Raw genomic sequence first — 17,832 nt, 5'->3', positions numbered from 1 at the left:
TAATCATTTGTCTCGGCCTCTGGCCTGCCTGGCCCAGGCCCAGACTCAGCCAGAGCCAGAGCCGTTCAGCCAGAGGGTAGTGGCATCATCCCTCAGAAAAGGATTGAGCCACAGACCTCGCCTGTCCACGCTCTGTGTTCGTCATCCTTGATGCTGCACGGATCTAAACACAAGCTCGCTTCTGCCGACTAGAACGCTGGGGGACGTCTCTCACTATGGGGTTAGTGGTGAGGACCCCCTGGTCCTTCCACCCCACAACAGCAGGATCAGCATTTGCTTTTCCCATCCATACTTCTCACCTGGAGGATGACAGCAGAAGACAAGTTCCCTGGATCACAGAGGAAGGATGTTTGTGACTCACTTCGCAGGTGGGACAGTAGGTCCGTGTCAACCCTGGAGGCAGGGGATCACTAGCTTTTAGTAGCCATAAACAGCCTGCTTTTTGTCCCAAAGGAAAATATTGCCTCCTTGCTTCAAAATTGCTTAAGGCCAAGAGGACCCTGGGAAATGGCCAAGGGGTCAGACTCAGGGTACCTAGAGGAGTTTTTCTATCTAGGAGCGCAGAGGACCCCAACATAGTCTCTCCTTGCCTGTACAGGGCATCTGCATGAACATACATCATACACACAGCCTACATTCTCCCCCAGCATACACATACATTCCTGAACCGAGGCCTGTCCCCCGCCATGTGCTTCAGTTTCGCTAGCCAAGCATTTTCATTGCCGCATCCTGTGGCCTACTCCCTTTGCTTCTTGTGGTGCCACATCTTCTGAAGCCCCAGCTGTAATTCAGACTCATGAGGGTCCCTAGGCCCCTCCCAGCCTTAAAGAAGCACAGTCACCCAGCTGGACAACATTGTGGCTTTCCTGCTCAGTCATATCTGCCACCACTGGACCCTGTCATCTCCCAGATGTTCCCCGTGGGCCAAGGGCTGGATAAACTCTGCTCATCTGGAACCTCGTGCCCGCAGAAGCTAATGGTCCAGCAATGACTTCCCAGCCAAGACTGCAAAGGCCTTCAGACACGGGGTGTTCCAAGAACCACATGGGAAGGCCAGCCACGAAGCTCTCCCTGCCCTCCAGGGCTCCATGCCCAGCTCCTGTGAGTGTCACTGCCTGTCAGCTTGTCTTCACCAGGCCCCAGACAGAGAGCTGGGCTACCCCACTCTCCTATAGATGGGACCAGTTTCCTTAACTCCTTGAAATGTGCCAGCTCAGTCTACAGCCTCCTGCCTCAGACACTTCACCAAGGCCGCCTCTTCCCAGAGTTGGGGTTTCCTTAACACCTGGCATTTCAAAGCTAGCACACATCTAGGAATCAAATTTGCATGTTAGTGACATGGTTCAGCACCCTATATGATCCCTATATGATCCCTCTTCCCTGGACTGGTGTCCATCAGGCATGTTTGTCCCTTGAGACGCAACCAAGCCAGTCTACTTAGACCCTCACAAGGTACCTGGGAGACAGTGCGCTGCCTGGCTTTTCCAACTGTTGGGTGAGGAACTGCATCAGACAGGAAGCTGCCCCGGATCCTTCCTGTTTCCAGATGCATTCCACAGTTGGCTGTGGTGTTGAAAGACAGCAAGTCTCCACTGGGGTTTTAACTACCGGAGTCTTGAGCCTACAGATCACCTTGAGATGTGTTGTTCTATTGCATTGAATCACGCCTTGGTTTTCCTCAGTAGTATGCTGTGTTTTGAAAAGCAGAGGGCTATCATACCTTGTGTGAGATCTTTTCTGAGACAGCTTGTGCCCTCAATTGCCTGGGAAATGGCTTTCTTTTCATAGTGTATTATGGAACAAAACACACATGGCAAGAACAGATCTCTACAGGGATTGATGGGTTCTTGCACATCATGCCCACATGGCCAGGATTAGCATAAGGAACATTTTTTTCCTGTTCATCATGTCTGGGAGATGGCTACCATTTAGCTCAAGTCACCATAGATGGCTTTTGATTGTCCCTCACCTCTAAAGGGAGAAGTCACATAGCCAAGCATGGCTGTGTCTACCCTCGAACTGATGTGCCTTGATATCTCCTGTCCAGGTCACATGCTCATCTTCAGAGCTGAGCAGACCTTGTTGCAGTGAATATGTTTGCCACTTTTCTAGCCTGCTATTGGTGGAAGCTATGCTGGTTTGGCCATCCCTCTAAGACTCCTCGTGTGACCTATGCATTCACTTCTTACTCAAGTGTTCAGGGTCACAAGTAAGACTTGTATTTCACTTTTGAAGAAATCCACCATACTGGCTGGGTTTATGTGTCAGCTTGACACAGGCTGGAGCTATTACAGAGAAAAGAGCTTCAGTTGTGGAAATGCCTCCATGAGATCCGGCTGTAAGGCATTTTCTCAATTAGTGATCAACGGGGGGAGGGCCCCTTGTGGGTGGTGCCATCCCTGGGCTGGTAGTCTTGGGTTCTATAAGAAAGCAAGCTGAGCAAGCCAGAGGAAGCAAGCCAGTAAGGAACATCCCTCCATGGCCTCTGCATCAGCTCCTGCTTCCTGACCTGCTTGAGTTCTGGTCCTGACTTCCTTTGGTGATGAGCAGCAGTGTGGAAGTGTAAGCTGAATAAACCCTTTCCTCCACAACTTGATCCTTGGTCATGATGTTTGTTCAGGAATAGAAACCCTGACTAAGACACACACAGTTTCCACAAAGTGGCTGCCGCATTTTATGCCTGCAACCCTGAGCACTATGGGACATGATTGGTTTTGTCCTCTGATTGATCCGTGATGGTACTGCATTGTGGTTGTATTTTGTTTCTTGATGTGATAGAGCATTTGTATTCCTACTACCAGACTCCTGACGTAAACAGCTTAAAGGAAGGAGTTACAGGCCTTCACAGACCATCAGTCCATCATAGCAGAGAGACTAGGTACAGAGCAGAACCACTAACTTCTTGGTACACAGGAAACAGAATAGATCCCTATCAGGAAGGGCAGGGCGAGCTATAGCCCTTGAAGGCAAGCCTCCATTGACCCATTGACCTACTTCCTCCAGCTAAGCCCCACCTTCCATAGCTCCACTTCCCAATATAAACCTACTTACCTTTCACTCTAGGCTGTGATACATCTCAGATGGTAGAGAGTTTGCCTCGATTGCACAAGATCCCTAGGGCACCCAAACCAAGTGTTGGCGGCACACACCCCTGTCCTAGCACTGAAGTTTGCAGCCAGCCTGGAATATGAGAGATCTTATCCCAAAAAGAAATGGGTTTGACTTGAGGAATGGATTGAATCCTTTGTTGTATCTAAGTGCTCATGCTCTGACTGTCTCTGGTGATACCATCCCAAACACAACATGGAGGCATGCTTCACCAGTGATGGCTCTTAGCTGCCAAGTTGATGTCAAGATAACTGTCCCCCCAGATGAGTAGCTATGCTCTGTGTAGCTTTCACAAAGTCTTTTCTCCATCTTTAAGTTAGGTTGTTTGCTTTGTCTTTTGTCTTTGGAATGGTGTGTGTGTGTGTGTGTGTGTGTGTGTGTGTATGTATATACGTATATACGTATATATGTATATATGTATATGTGTATATGTGTGTATGTGTATATGTGTATATGTGTATATATGTATATGTGTGTATATGTATGTATGTATATGTATATATGTGTGTACGTATGTGTATATGTGTATATATGTATATATAGATGTGTATATGTATATATGTATATATGTGTATATGTATATATGTATATATGTGTATGTATATATACACATACACACATTCTGTGTGTTCACTTGGCAGATAAATGTGCTGGCAACTGTCCTTCTCATGGCTTGTCTTTAACCCCTTCTTAGTAAAGTCCCTTCCTTTCTTCCTTCCATCTGTCTTTCCTTCCTTCCTTTTTTCTTTCCTTCCCTTTTTTCTGTATTGGAGATCTGACCTGTGGTTGAAGCTTCTCTACCACAAAACTGCACTCCAGTGCACTCTACATCATCTTTGTGATGAAGGTATACATTATGTTTGTTTGCAAGTTTCCTCTGGTATGGCTAGTGCATTGGTGTCCCTTCTAAAAAACAAAAACAAAAACCTCTGCCTGCCCCAGGGGGACATGGGGACCCTCCCGTGCTTCTTTCCTGAAGCCTATATCATTGGCTTGCACACTGTAGCTTGGTAACTCGTTGGGAATGAGTGTGTACAGTTCAGGGCTTGGACATATTTGTTCTCTGGTGACCAGATGCTTCATCACTGCTATAAAGAACGTAACCCTTCTCCAGAGGGCTGCAGCATCTTTGTCAAGAGTAGGGTCTTCTGCAGGGGTGGCGGTGCATACCTGTAATCCTAGCACTTGGGAAGTAAAGGTAGGATTGACATGCGTTTCAGGCTGACCAGGTTTACATAGGCCCTGTCTTGAAAAAAAGGTTGGGGAAGGGGGCTGGTAGGGTAATGGTTTGGTGCATAAAGTGTTTGTTGTCTGAGCATGTGGCTATGAGTTCAGATGTCTAGCAATAGATAGAGGCCAGGTGTGACAACACAACTTGCTGTAACCTCAGTACTGAAGGCAGCAAAGACAGAAGGATCCCCAGAGCTCACTGGTCAGACAGTCTAACAGGAATGGAGCTCCAGGTTCAGTCTGGAAGAAGAAAATGGTGCAATAGATAGAAAAAGAAACCCAACATCAACCTCTGTCCTCTGCACATGCCCACAAGGATGCACGCTACATGCTGCACACGCACACACACACACACACACACACACACACACACACACACACACACGGGGGAGGCTGGGGCAGGAAGATTGCTGAAAGTTTGAGGCCAGCCTGGGATACAATGTAAACCCTGTCTCAAAAGAGAAACAAAAACAAAAAACTCTCTTGAATGAGCCCTGAATTTCATCTCTTCCTCTCCTCAGTTTATCAATTGTATGCCAATTCCACACTGCCTTCATTCTTATTAACTATGTTTTTATAACAGATATTGTATGCATTTCCCAACTTTGTTCCTTTTTTCTTCAGTGAGTTTTGAATTTGTGTCAAAGTTCTAAGATCATCTTGTCAATTTCAAAAGGACCTTAGAGGTTTTTACTAATATTGTATCAAATCTGTAGACCACTTTAGGAGGAACTGACACCCCACAATGGAACCTTCCACTCTGTGTTGAGCTTATTTAAGTATTAGTTACTTGATATATACCTCAAATATACCTATATTTGAGGTATAGGCGTTTTTCATTGAATTTGTTCTTAGGTATATAGCATTAGCCTCTGAAAGTTACTCACCAAAAATACTAAGAAACTTTTAAAGCAATGGGACAGCACACAATGTAACAGTGTGTATATGCTGTGTAACAAATGAAAATAAAAACACATGAGACATCACCAGGCCTCTCTGGATTTATCATTCCTGATGATATTTGTCCTGGTTCAGGAGACTTAGTAAACTATAGGGTTTCCCCTGCTGCCAGCATCTTCATAGTTCCTAATTAGCATTTAGCATTAAAGTTGTAGTCCTGAAGATGTTACATATATATTAATATATACATATATGTTAATATATATCATTGTGACTTCATTTGAAATCCTAATTTATTTTTCATATTGACATATGTTGATATTTTCCCAACTGTATTTTATAAATAAATTTTGATGCTTTAAAGAATGATACTTGGAATTTCACTTTCTGGTTGTTTGTGGCTTTAATATGGAAAGCACAGTTGGTTGCCTACATTAGCACCATGGTCCCCAAGTGCTGGTAAGTCTGCTTCCTAGTTCCGGTGCTTTCTGAATGTCTTTGGATCTCTAACCACTGTGCCACCTGCAGCTTGCCCCCCTTTCTTGGTGGCCTTTGTGCATTGCTCCAGCATCCCAAGAGTGGACAGACAGATGACCACTACGAGCTGACCTGAATAACCAGCAGGTCTCTGTAGACACACTTCCTGGAAGGAGTGTTGCAGAGAAAGCATGCAGGCTGTGAGACACTGCACCAGGGAGGTCAGAGGAGACAAAAAGTTCCAAAGGAAAGGTGAGAAGTTATGTCAGGACCAGTAATGTATAGTGACAGTTGAGAGACTCAAACAGCGTCAGTGTTTTCTGAGAAGGGTCACAGGGCCCCTTCTCCCAGCCCATGGTCCCAGCAGAGTCTCCTAAGATGGTACTGTGTATAAAGAGCCGGTCTTCACAGCATCCCAGCTCGCTAGCTTTCTCCTTTCCTTCCTTCCTTATTGTAGTTTGACACAACTCCACTTTTAGTCTGCCAACTTTCATACTTAGTACTACTGGCTGTGGGGCACATAGGGCTGTTTCATTTTACATATTGCTGAGAGCTAGCTTTTGACTTTGGCTTATACTTCCAGGCCATAGTCTATCCCTGGAGGAAATCAGGACAGGAACAGCAGGAACTTGAAGCAGAAACCATGAAGGAAAACTGCTTGCTTTCTCTCTTCAGCTCATGCTTAATTAGCATAGGTCTTATATAGACCGGGACCACTTGTGTAGGGAATAGTACTGCCCACAGTGGGCGGCTCACACTCCCACCCCCACCCCACACCCCGCCGCACCAATTAATAATCAATAGTAATATCCAGCCACAGACAGACATACTCTCGGGCCAATATGATCCTTCAATCAGGTTTCTCCTCACAAATGACTCTAGGCTATGTCAAGTTGACAAAGCTGAGACCCTGCTCTCCTCCTGAATAACGCACTAATATGAGGCATCTCTTACTTTAAGCTGACTTGTTACTGATCAGAAACCAATTTTCCGTGTGACTTTACTATATGACCTTTGTTCTGAATTGCCTCATCGACTTAACTTTCATAAATATCCCATTCAGATCAAATAACATGAAAGCCCTCGATGGCGGAGCGTTGCAAGTCGGGTCAGATTTTCTGTGGCATTTTAGAAATGTGTGTTGATTCTGTCACCTCACTCCATCAGTTGCAAAGTATCATCAGCATCTCTGGGACATGCCAGTTTCTGCCAACAAGTCTGTTTGTCCCAGCTTATATTTGCTAGTCGTGAACTTACTTTGACTAGAATTTGTCTTGTGTTTCCCTGTTATTGTTCTCTAATCTCATGCCTTAGGCCAGGGTTCTCAACCTTCCAAAGGCTGCCACCCTTTAATACAGGTCCTCATGTTATGTGACCCCCCCCCATTATAAAAATATTTTGTTGCCACTTTATAACTGTAATCTTGCTACTGTTACAGATTGTAATCTAAATGCCTGATATGCAGGCTATCTGCTATGTGAGTTCTGTAGAAGTCTTGGCCCACGCCTTAGACATTTCTCTGTGTAAGATAAATCCCAACACTGGCAGCGTATTTCAACCTATGCATTCAACATTGACATTTACACATCTAGCTGGGCTCTGTGGAAAGTCAGTGCTAAAGAACACACAACTTCAGGACAGTGTAGCCTCAAACAACACAGGCTGGCTTCTCAGGCCAGGGCCAGACAGACCCCCTGGCCATGGCTGCTGATCGGCCTCCGGAGGTAGGCCATGAAAGTACAGAGATACTTGAGTGCTGTGCCCTGTTGGGATATTGTGCCATAGCAATAACCATATTCATTTGTCCCTGTGTCCCTCCTGAGAGCACACACGTGCACAGGGGCCAGGAGGGGCTGCTGGGGCCACTGGAGCAGGATTGCCGTCACCCAACATTGATCTTACCCTATCTCCCTTCATCTACCTGACCTTGGTCTCTTTAGTTCTCTGATATTGTTTCTTTTTTTGAGAGAGAGTCCTGTATAACTAAGTCTGGACTCAAACTCTCTATACCGCAGAGGATATAGACTTCTGGTCCCTTCACCTCCTGGGATGTTAGGATTGTAGGCATGCATAACCTTGTCCAGTTTCTGCAAAGTGGGGGATTGAACCCAGGGCTTCGTGCATGCTAGGTGAGCACTCTAACGACGGAGCCACATCTCCAGGCCCCTCTGTTTTTCCTTCATTTCCGTGTTCCTCCTCCTGGTTTTGAGGTTATTAAGTCTTTCACTGTTGTTTTAGTAATTAGTACCTGAAAATCCTACTTAACCAAATTCCAAAGCAAGAAGAGTTGTGCTTTTGCCTTCTACCCAGGCAGCCTAACAGCCTTGAGGCATAAAGAAGTTCCTCTGGTAGAATTTTTGCTCTTGGTAGAAATGTTGTCAATTGACTAGCATTTGAGGGGCGGGAAATGGAGGGCTGTGCTAGGTTGTAACCCACAAACTGATGCCTGCTAAGCAAATCACTCAGGGCTAAAACCCTGCAATGCCTCTTATACCACAGAGACAGCGCCGTCAACATCCACTCTGTTTCCAAATGTGCCTGCCTCTGTCCCTCCTGCCTTGTGTGGGTCTGCGTGTCTCAGACTTTCAGAGTCGAATGCTTTGATTTGGCTCAGGCAGCACCTGTACCACACGGACAGGAAACAGCTGCCTGCTCTCAGCCCACCCTCCACACACTGTGCCTACGGAGCTCTGCCTGCTTCCGGAAGGCCCTCACTGGCAGGGTGGCCAGGATGGTTCAGTGGGTAAAGGCGTCCACCGTCAGTTGTCATGATCTTGAGTTCAATCCCTAGAACCTGCCCAGTAGAAGGAGAAAACTGGCTTCTTCTAGTTGTCCTCTGATGTCCACACGTGTCATGACACTTGTGCCCATATGTGTAAACGCTAAATAAAAGTAAAAAAAAAAAAAAATTAAAGAGAAAATCAACAACACCGTCATTGTCCCTTCCTATGGCAAACTGTCAGGCTGTCAACCTTCCAGTCATCCCTTCATCCAGGGGTGTGGCTTATTCCTTCATCCTAGATGATTTGGGCTTCTAGAAACTGCGCTGAGCCAGGTTGTAATGGCACATGCTTTTATCCCAGAACTCAGAAACAGAAGCAGGCGAAGTTCTGTGAGTTCAAGGCCAGCCTGGTCTACATAGTGAGTTCCAAGCCAGCCAGAGCTACAAAGTGAGAACCTGTCTCAAAAACAAACAAATGACAACCAACACTACACTGTCAACACAGGCCAATTAAAACCTCTTTAAGTCTTGCCCCCAAAGCCCCCTCTCTCTCCACTTGGCCTTCCAGCTAGCCTTTGCTAAACCCTCCAGGTGACTGCACACAATGCCCTTCTCCACCCTTTGAGCTGCCTGGCTTCTGTGTTGCCTTTTGAATGATTCTTTGTTTCCCTCCCTGATCATTCCTGCCATTCTACTATCCATCGTAGAGAAGTTCTGCCTTTGGAGGATGGGGTGTCACTTAATTGGTAATTCTTGCCTAGGGTGCACGCAGTATTAGCCTCAATCCCTGGCAACAGATAAACTCCAGGAGATTGAGGCAGGAAGATTAGAAGTTCACAGTCACCTTCGGCTTTGTAGAAAGTTCAAGGACAGCCTAGGCTACAGGAAACCCTGTGTCAGAAAGTACTACTAAGACTTGTGCTTTAATAAAATTACTGGGTTGTTGGTTGGGTTGTAGATAGAGGACTTAACCAGTGGTATGCATGAGTTCCATATCTGACCACACGCATGCACACCCACACCTGTTCATCACAAACACATACCTACCCTGTGGTCGGTCGTGTTCATAATTTATTTTCTCTCGTGTTCTGTGTCTAATTATCTGGGAATTCTAGTTGTCTTACCCGACTTGTTCTTTCAGCAGTATCTACCCGAATTTGCTCACATTTTACTGTGAACTGTTTTCTTTATCAAATTATTAGTAGAGAGTGTTTGCATTCCTTCCTGGATGCGGGTTCACCCTTCATAGCACAAAGTCTGTTCCACTCATTCCAGAGTCACCTCAGGCGTCTCTCCACTTCTCCACCAGTCAGATAAGACTTTGTCTTGCAAATCCACGGACGGTTGACTTGGCCTTCCCCTTTTCTAAGGGTCTCTCTTTCAGTTCTTCCCAGGATCAAGGGCAAGGGGGAGGCGGGGCAGAGAAACCCTTTGTGGTTTCTGCTTTACTGGGGCACAGATCTCCTTACTCCAGAGGATGATTTTCTGTCTCCTGTACCCCAGAGAAGATCTTGTAGCTGTCCTCCTTTGGCAAAGCCTCAGAACTGAGACCTCAGGGTCTCTCTCCTTTGCTCTTTCTGCCTGCAGAACCTTCCCAGCTTTCTGCCTGTTGACTCCCCAAGACTTTACAGCGTTGTTTCTCCTATCTTCTGCCCCACATTTGACTGGCTGGGAGACCACTTATATGGTGCCTCCCTAACCCCAGGGCCCTGCCTCCTTAAGTATGTCTTCCCAGCCTCTGCTAAGGCCTGTCTGGTGGTGTTCCCCTCTACACTCCCTCCCTCAGGAAGACCTAGCCCCCCCACCCCCCGGGTTGCTAAAGGCAATTTGCCCCGCCATGGCTCCTTGGCTTGGAGCTAGCTAGCCTATTCCTGTTTCCTGACCCTGTCCGAGAGGACACACTTTAAAATGTGCAATGCTCCTGGCACTTAGCTGCCACCCTGGGCTTTGTTCCTGGTCACCTCCTGGCCTGGCATCCTAAGATCAATGGCTTGGGCCACACATGGGACAGGGATTTGGCCCAAGCCAACCCCAACTCCATGGGCTGTCTGAACAACTGCAGAATAACAGCTGTTGGTTACCCTTTCCTTTCATCTCTTGGTGTCCTGTGCCCAGCCCCACCTTGGTCATGCCAGGACTCAGCATCCATGTCCACCCAGGCAGGAAGGTCTGGGGTTTCAAGGGTCCTGTTCAAGTGTCTTGGGACAGCCTAGACACTAGGTCCACCTTCCTGGGCGACACCTCCAGGAAAACAGTAGGTGGGCAGAGATCTGGAAGAAAGACTAGAGGGAAAAGGCCAGTTTCAGGACCAGTGGGAACCTTCCCTGGGAAGACAAGCCTTTTAGAGATGGGAAGATGATGCAGTCCTCTTGCACTCACTGAGCACTAGGTTGGGTTCTCTGATGCCCTGCTGCCCTGGCCTCCCAGATAGGACCCTGGTAGTGGTGGCTAGCTTCTTCCCAAAGTGGGAATGGTGCCTCCGGTTCTGTTCCTAGCCAGCCCTACAGTATAGCACAGGGACTCAGCCTACCTACTCCTCCCAGCTCGGACTGTCTATGCCTTCATGTTGTTCAACGGGAGGCAGGTATGGAGGGACAAAATGGAGTCATTCCCAGCCCCTGTTTGAGTTTTCTGAAAGCTGGTGAAGGCAGGGTGGCATCTATGAAATGAGTAGGCTTGGGAGCCTACTAATATTGGGCTTTCCTTTTGTGGTTAGTGAAGGTGTGAAGCGATGGTGCCTTTTTAAGCTTTGCCTTAGAATCCTGGTCTCAAGGACCGAGGAGTCTGATGACGGTTGGGCTGGTGGGCGTGGTTTAAGGGTATAATGGGTGTGGTCTCGGGAGGAGTGTAGATGGCAAGCCAGTGGTCCTAGAGTTCACACTCACCAGGGCAGAAAGGACTGGCGCAGAAGGCAGAGTTCTCCACTGCTGGCACGGTTCAGAACAAGTGAGTTGGGTGGAGAGGTAGGGACGGAGCAATGATACTTCAGGCCCAACGGCGGAAACAGTGGCTGTGGCCTCTGCTATCGGGGCGTTGGGGGATGGGAGAGTAGGAGGAGCTGTGGGGCGGGTCCGTGGGGTTGGGGCAGTGCGGGACGGCAGTGAGTTGCTGGAGTGATGGCCAGTAGTTCCGGAGGGGGCGAGGGATTGTGCTGTGGAGGCGAGGCAGTGGGCGGAGCAACGTGCTGTGGGAGCAGGAATGAGGCGGTGGATGGCGACAGAGCGGTGAGAACAGTGGGAATGGGGCAGAAGACAGACACGTTAGTGGGATGGGGGAATAGGAGATGGCTTAGGGTAGTGGACGTGGAGCAGGGAAAAACAGTGGGTTGGGGCAGTGGGTAGTGGGAATACCGCAGTGGGCGCAGCAGTGGGAAGGGCACCGGGTGGGGGTTGGGGGTTGCTCCCCATCGGGCCCGCGGGGCGGGTCTCAGCACCCCTTTCCTCGCAGGGCTTCCGTGTGATCTCCAAGCGCCGTGCCTAGTTTGCTGTGGCTTCCGACCGCCCCGCCCCGCCCTGGCCCTGCAAGCCTCTCCCTGTGCCTTGATACCGCAGGGCGCCTTCTGCTGCTGCTGGGGCGGTGGGGCGGCCAGGCAAATGGAGGAGTCCATGACGAAGACCAGGATGAGAACGAAGACCGGACCGAGACGCCCCCAGATCATGGCGTCTCTGCGGGAACCGACACATAGACGAAGGACCTTGTATACAGAGCTATTTTACAGAAATTGAGATTGCCACCATGGTATTTCTTGTTGGAGCCTCACCCTCTCCTGTGCCCACACCCCGTCCTCCTCCTCAGTCCCTGGGCAGACATTTATAAGCCCGTTACCTCTAACCCCACGGTGACTCTAGCCAAAAAACAAACAAACAAAAGACTGAGGAGAGACCCTTCTCTGGCACCTATGACGATCTCTCTCTGAGGGTCGCCCCTTTGCTGCTGGGTGTCTCCTACTTGGGAGAGTCTCTAGCAGGACACTCATTCATTTATTCAACAAGTCTGTCTGTGCACTCAAGTATATGGGTTAGGTAAGGGATATGAACAGGATGCCCACCTTTGGGGTAGATCCCTCAGATTCTATACAGTTCAGTTTTGGAGCCCTCTGGTGTTCAAGGAACCAGTCAGTCCGTGGACACCCGAGCATGGGAAAAGCCCCAAGTCCTCCCTGCACTCAGGCTGGGGTGCCTAGCTGCTGGCACGTGCCCAAGCTGAGGGCTTGACAGTAAGCAGAACCAGGTCTTGGGGACACTAGAAGTTTGCTAGGGTGTGAATGTGTGCCCCAAAAGTTCATGTCCTGAAAACGTGGTCCCCAGTGCAGAGCTCTCTGCCAGGGCCTTTATGGACTGATGAATCCTTTCATGGATTAATAAGTTGTCTTGAATATGGCTTTGTTATAATGGCAAGTTCCCCTGGGTACACTTGTTCAGTCTGCATGTAATACCTCCACGTGTCACGACATAGCCTAGAGCAGGGCAGTGGGGGTGCATGCCTTTAGTCCTAGCACTTGGGAGGCAGAGGCAGGTGGATTTCTGAGTTCGAGGCTGCCCTGGTCTACAGAGTAAGTTCCAGGATAGCCAGGGCTACAAAGAGAAACTCTGTCTCAAAAACAAACAAAAAACAAAAAAAGACCTAGCCGTGAGCCATCAGACATAGCAGATACCCAGCATGAGATGCTAGCTCCATTAGATGCTAGTCCCATTAGATGCTAGCCCTGTTAGATGCTAGTCCCATTAGATGCTAGCCCTGTTAGATGCTAGCTCCATTAGATGCTAGCCCCGTTAGATGCTAGTCCCATTCTCCCAAGCTTCCCTGCCTCCATAACCATGGGCCAAATAAAACTCTGTTCTCTATACATTTCCAATGTGTGACATTTTGTTTGGACAACAGGAAGTGAGTTGAGAAAGAGAGCCCTCGTCCCCTTGGCCCTGGCCTGGAGAGAGGGTGGCCAGGGACAGAAGTGAGGGGTCCTTTAGACCTCTCTCTAATGTTCTTCCTCTCTCTCTCTGCCTAACCCTTGCTTCAGAAGGTCACTTAGGGTCACTTGCAGCCCGTTCTTCACGGCACTTGGATGATATACTCAAAGGAGCAGATGTGTCTGTCACCTGGCTGATAAGCCTGGTCTGAGCCAGCCGGCCATGAAGTCTTGACAAGAGTGGACCCACAGGGGTCTCTGCCTTTCTCTTTACTCCTGTGAAACTGCCTTTGAGGTCATTATAAGGCCTCTGCCTAAGCTACAGCAGTTTCCACTGGAGCCCCTGGATCACACAGCTACAGGAGGGCTGGGGATAGCAAGGCCTTTCAGAGCTGGCCTTCCTAGTTCCTTGAGTCCCACACACTGCCAAACCACATTTCCATATGGAGGCTGTATTGGACTTTGTCTGTCTGGGACTGTGGCCACAGGCAAGCAGGGCTGCTCCCTCCCCGTTTTCTTGTCTCAAAGACAGTGCCCTGTATAGTTCCATCAGTGACCACAGAGATTCCCACCCACCAAGTGCTGGTCTGACCCAGATGATTAAAGGCTTGGTCTATGGGCTCTGGCTCTCTTGGCTGGACTGGCAGGAGGAGGGAGTCCCCAGACATGGGTGAGGCCAGACAGTCGGCCCTAGCTGTGGGCTCTGCTGCTGTCCCACAAGCCCGAGCTCCCCCACTTAGCTGCTTGGATTCCCGCCTCACACAGATTTCTATGTTCTCCCCTGGTCTGCTGCCCTCCACCCTTAGGATGCCTGTTGAACAACCATCAAGTGCTGAGACACGTCCAGGCCCAGCATCCCAAGATTACTGAGGTGTTCGCCTTTCTCCACGCCTTCTGTGTTCCCTTCACATGGCACAGTGACCTCCCAGAGTCAGAGATGGGAGCAAGAAGTCCCTGTCCTACCCAAGAAGAAGCTGGACATAGGGCCTTGGGCTGAGAGGGCCTTCAGGGTGAGAGATGTAACCAACTTAGTACCTGCTACACAGATCCAAAGATGGGACAGATCTGACCTTTTTTCCCTTTTTCTTATTTGCTTATTTGGTTTTTTGTTTGTTTGTTTTTTGTTTTTGTTTTTTGTTGTTTTTTTGTTTGTTTGTTTGTTTTTGAGACAGGGTTTCTCTGTGTGGCCCTGACTGTCTTGGAACTCACTTTCCCTGCCTCCTGAGTGCTGGAACTATAAAGGTACGTGGTGCTACCACACCCGGCCAAACCTGGCTCTTTTTCCCTGTGACTTGGCACCTAGCAGGCACCCAGGGTCTCCATCTTCTAGGGAGAGTCCATTTTAGTCTAGGAATGGTCTGTTCCTTGTTGACCAAGTTTTTGTAGGCCAGGGTCCAGCACAAGATCCCCCTGAATGTCAGGTTTCCTCCCGACCTTTGTGGGTGTTCCCCAGCCAACTAGGAGTTGACCCACCTAAAAGGGGGTTCACGCAGACTCACCTTCCTGCAAAGCCTTTCCGCTCCGAGCCACCTGTGAATTTATAGCCTCACACTTCTGACAGGAGTGTCATCTTCCCATGCTGTTATACAAAGAGGACCATGCAAAAACACAGTCACGGAGTTCTTAGATTGTCAAATTACTCTGCCTCTCTTGGAAGATGAGCTCTTAAGAGGGGAGGCAGGATTGGTCTCTATAGATGTATAGTCATATCGCCTAACTCCTTAACAGCACAGAACAAATGTTCAATTGATTTTCACCGAGTAGATAAGTTATCTGGGACCTGTGACTGCTGCGAGGAGCAAGGCATGGAGGCCACAAGGAGAGGAAGGCACTGAAGTCGTCAGGGATGGGCCTGCACTATTTTCTAAATGACCACTGAGTCCTAGGCCTTGGGCTAGAACTCCTATATGTCAAGAAGCTAGGGTCTGTCAGTCTGAGGGACTAGGGAAAGGGTGAGTGCAGAGGTGGTACACCTCTCGGCCTCTCAGAGACACACATCCTCTCAGCCTTTGTGTCATTTCTGTTCACAGGAAGGATTCTCTCCTAGAATTCCAACAGACAGAAATATTCAAAATTTTCCTTCGTAAAAATCCATATGTAGGTGGGAAGGGGTGGATGGAAGAATAGGGGAACGGAAGAGGGCTTATGGGACTTGCGGGCAGTGGGGACCCAGAAAAGGGGAAATCATTTGCAATGTAAATAAAAATATCAATTAAAAAAAAGACAATAAAAAAAAATCCATATGTAGGCCAGGTGGCTCACGCCGTTAATCCCAGTACTTGGGAGGCAGAGGCAGAGGCAGGCAGATTTCTGAGTTCGAGGCCAGCCTGATCTACAGAGTGAGTTCCAGGACAGCCAGGGCTATACAGAGAAACCCTGTAATGAAAAAAAAAAAAAAAAAACAAAAATCCATCTGTAAGTTCTATGCTTAATTTTTTTTAACATCATTTGCTCAGTACCAAACTGGCTTTTAAGTAAGTGCTCATGTAAGCTGAAGTTATTACATTGGCCCAGCTCTCCTTCAGCTCACAGTAAAACTAAAATTTTTAAGGGAAAAACCAAAGTCCTAACCCCAGCTGCCCCAGCAGACTGAGCCAGCTTAGCCACCTGTCAAGTAAGCCAGGTGGTGGTGGCGCACGCCTTTAATTCCAGCACTTGGGAGGCAGAGGCAGGTAGACTTCTGAGTTCGAGGCCAGCCTGGTCTACAGAATAGCCAGGGCTTCCAGGATAGCCAGGGCTACACAGAGAAACCCTGTCTCAAAAAAACAAAAAAAGAAAAAGAGAAAATTTAAAAAAATACTATCAAGTAAAGAAAAATATAAAGGCTTTATGTATGTTATATTTTTGGTAAAAAACAAAAAAATTTCAATAAAAATGCTTTGGATAAAAAAGGATTTTGTTTGGTAAAATAAAGATTATTTTAATAATAGAAATAAATGGGAATGATGTTAGAAGATTGTAAGTCATCAACTTTCTAATATTTTATTTTTGGATATTTTTAGTATTTATGTATGTGTGCATGTGTATGTCTATTCAGGACTCAGAGGGGCGTCAGATCCCCTGGAGCTTGAGTTGCAGACAATTGTGAGCTGCCTGATTTGGGTGCTGGGAATCGAGCTCATGTCCTGTGTGAGGAGAACACAACCACTGAGTACTCTTAACCACTGAGCCATCTCTCCAGCCGTAAATATTTTGTTTTTAGCCATGTGCATATGTACTGTCTGCTTGTGGGTTTGTGCCTGGGAGTGGAGGGAGTGAAGGAATCTCTGGGTGAATCATATTGTTGACAGGGACATGGCCATGAATGACAAGGTATGACAAGGGCAGGGGCATCGGCTCATGGGAATCTGGTTAAACCATTCACCCCGTGGACCAGGCTCAGAAAACAAAGCCTTCCTCCTCTGGTCCAAGCATGAGTGTTACGGACAGTTGATCAGTGTGTACAGAAAGGAGCCCCTTCTGCTTCCCCTTGGATGTTTACAGTTCTCACTCCAGACTCCTCCTGCTAGCTAGCCAGTCCCTGCCGTGCTAGACACAACAACGCTGGCAAGCGTAGGTACTGCTCCCCATGACCCCAGCTCTCCTGTGCGGTTCTGTGTCCTTTCTTCACTTCCTCCCTGGCCCTAGTCACGGCATGTGACTGCAGAGTCCAGAGGGATTTACAGATGATTATGAGACATCCAAGATGGACACCGGGAAGCGAACACAGGACTTTTGCAAGAGTAGTTCATGCTCTTAGCCACTGAATGATCTCCTTTGCTCCAGGTTATTAAATTTTTATGACCAAAATCGTTAGCACTGAGATAAAACTAATGAAACTAATGCTTGTTCTCTGTTTAAAACAACAAGGTGCCGGGTGGTGATGGCGCACGCCTGTAATCCCAGCACTCTGGGAGGCAGAGGGAGGCGGATTTCTGAGTTCGAGGTCAATCTGGTCTACAGAGTGAGTTCCAGGACAGCCAGGGCTATACAGAGAAACCCTGTCTCAAAAAAACCAAATCCAAAAAAAAAAAAAAAAACAAATAAACAAACAAAAAAACAAGGCTTTTTTTTTTTAAGATTCACATTCATATATCTGTAATTTTGCTAGTTATAAATTATGATGAAAATATTTTGGGGGGGGTGGATACAGTTTGCCAAAGAGGCACGACTCATAGGCTGAGAACCCCTGGACTTACGTCAATACCTGTGGTTTTTTTGTGACTTCTTATTTTTCTTTCTTTTTCCAGTCTGGTTCAACAGAAATGGCACTGAAGTAGTTGGCCACTACAGTAGTGGGCTCAACTCCAGGTCTCAACAGACGGAGGTGTGTGGGAAGAATTAATGCCATGGGCAGTCAAACGACATTATGGTGGAGGCTCTGAGGAAAATTCAAGCCCATGGGATGGGGGCAGGGAGCACTGTACTTTATTTGAGCAGTCCACGGTGCAGAGCTGCAGCCTAGCTCTGAATCCCGATGGAAGGGAACTGGGTGGTAGGGGTGTGTGTG

The 17,832-nt window shown here is 48.0% G+C and overlaps 1 long non-coding RNA gene across 1 annotated transcript; it reads left to right on the top strand.

Moving 5' to 3' along the window:
• The first annotated feature begins 11,521 nt into the window (after positions 1-11,521).
• LOC127667575 (uncharacterized) lies at positions 11,522-13,283 on the top strand. The gene is made up of 2 exons (XR_007973898.1): positions 11,522-11,661; positions 11,885-13,283. It is a non-coding gene; the product is annotated as an uncharacterized LOC127667575 (long non-coding RNA).
• The last annotated feature ends 4,549 nt before the right edge of the window (positions 13,284-17,832 follow it).

The sequence above is a fragment of the Apodemus sylvaticus genome, chromosome 17, assembly GCF_947179515.1.
Source record: "Apodemus sylvaticus chromosome 17, mApoSyl1.1, whole genome shotgun sequence".
Classification (NCBI taxonomy): domain Eukaryota; kingdom Metazoa; phylum Chordata; class Mammalia; order Rodentia; family Muridae; genus Apodemus; species Apodemus sylvaticus.
This window is presented reverse-complemented; position numbering and strand designations above follow the sequence as displayed.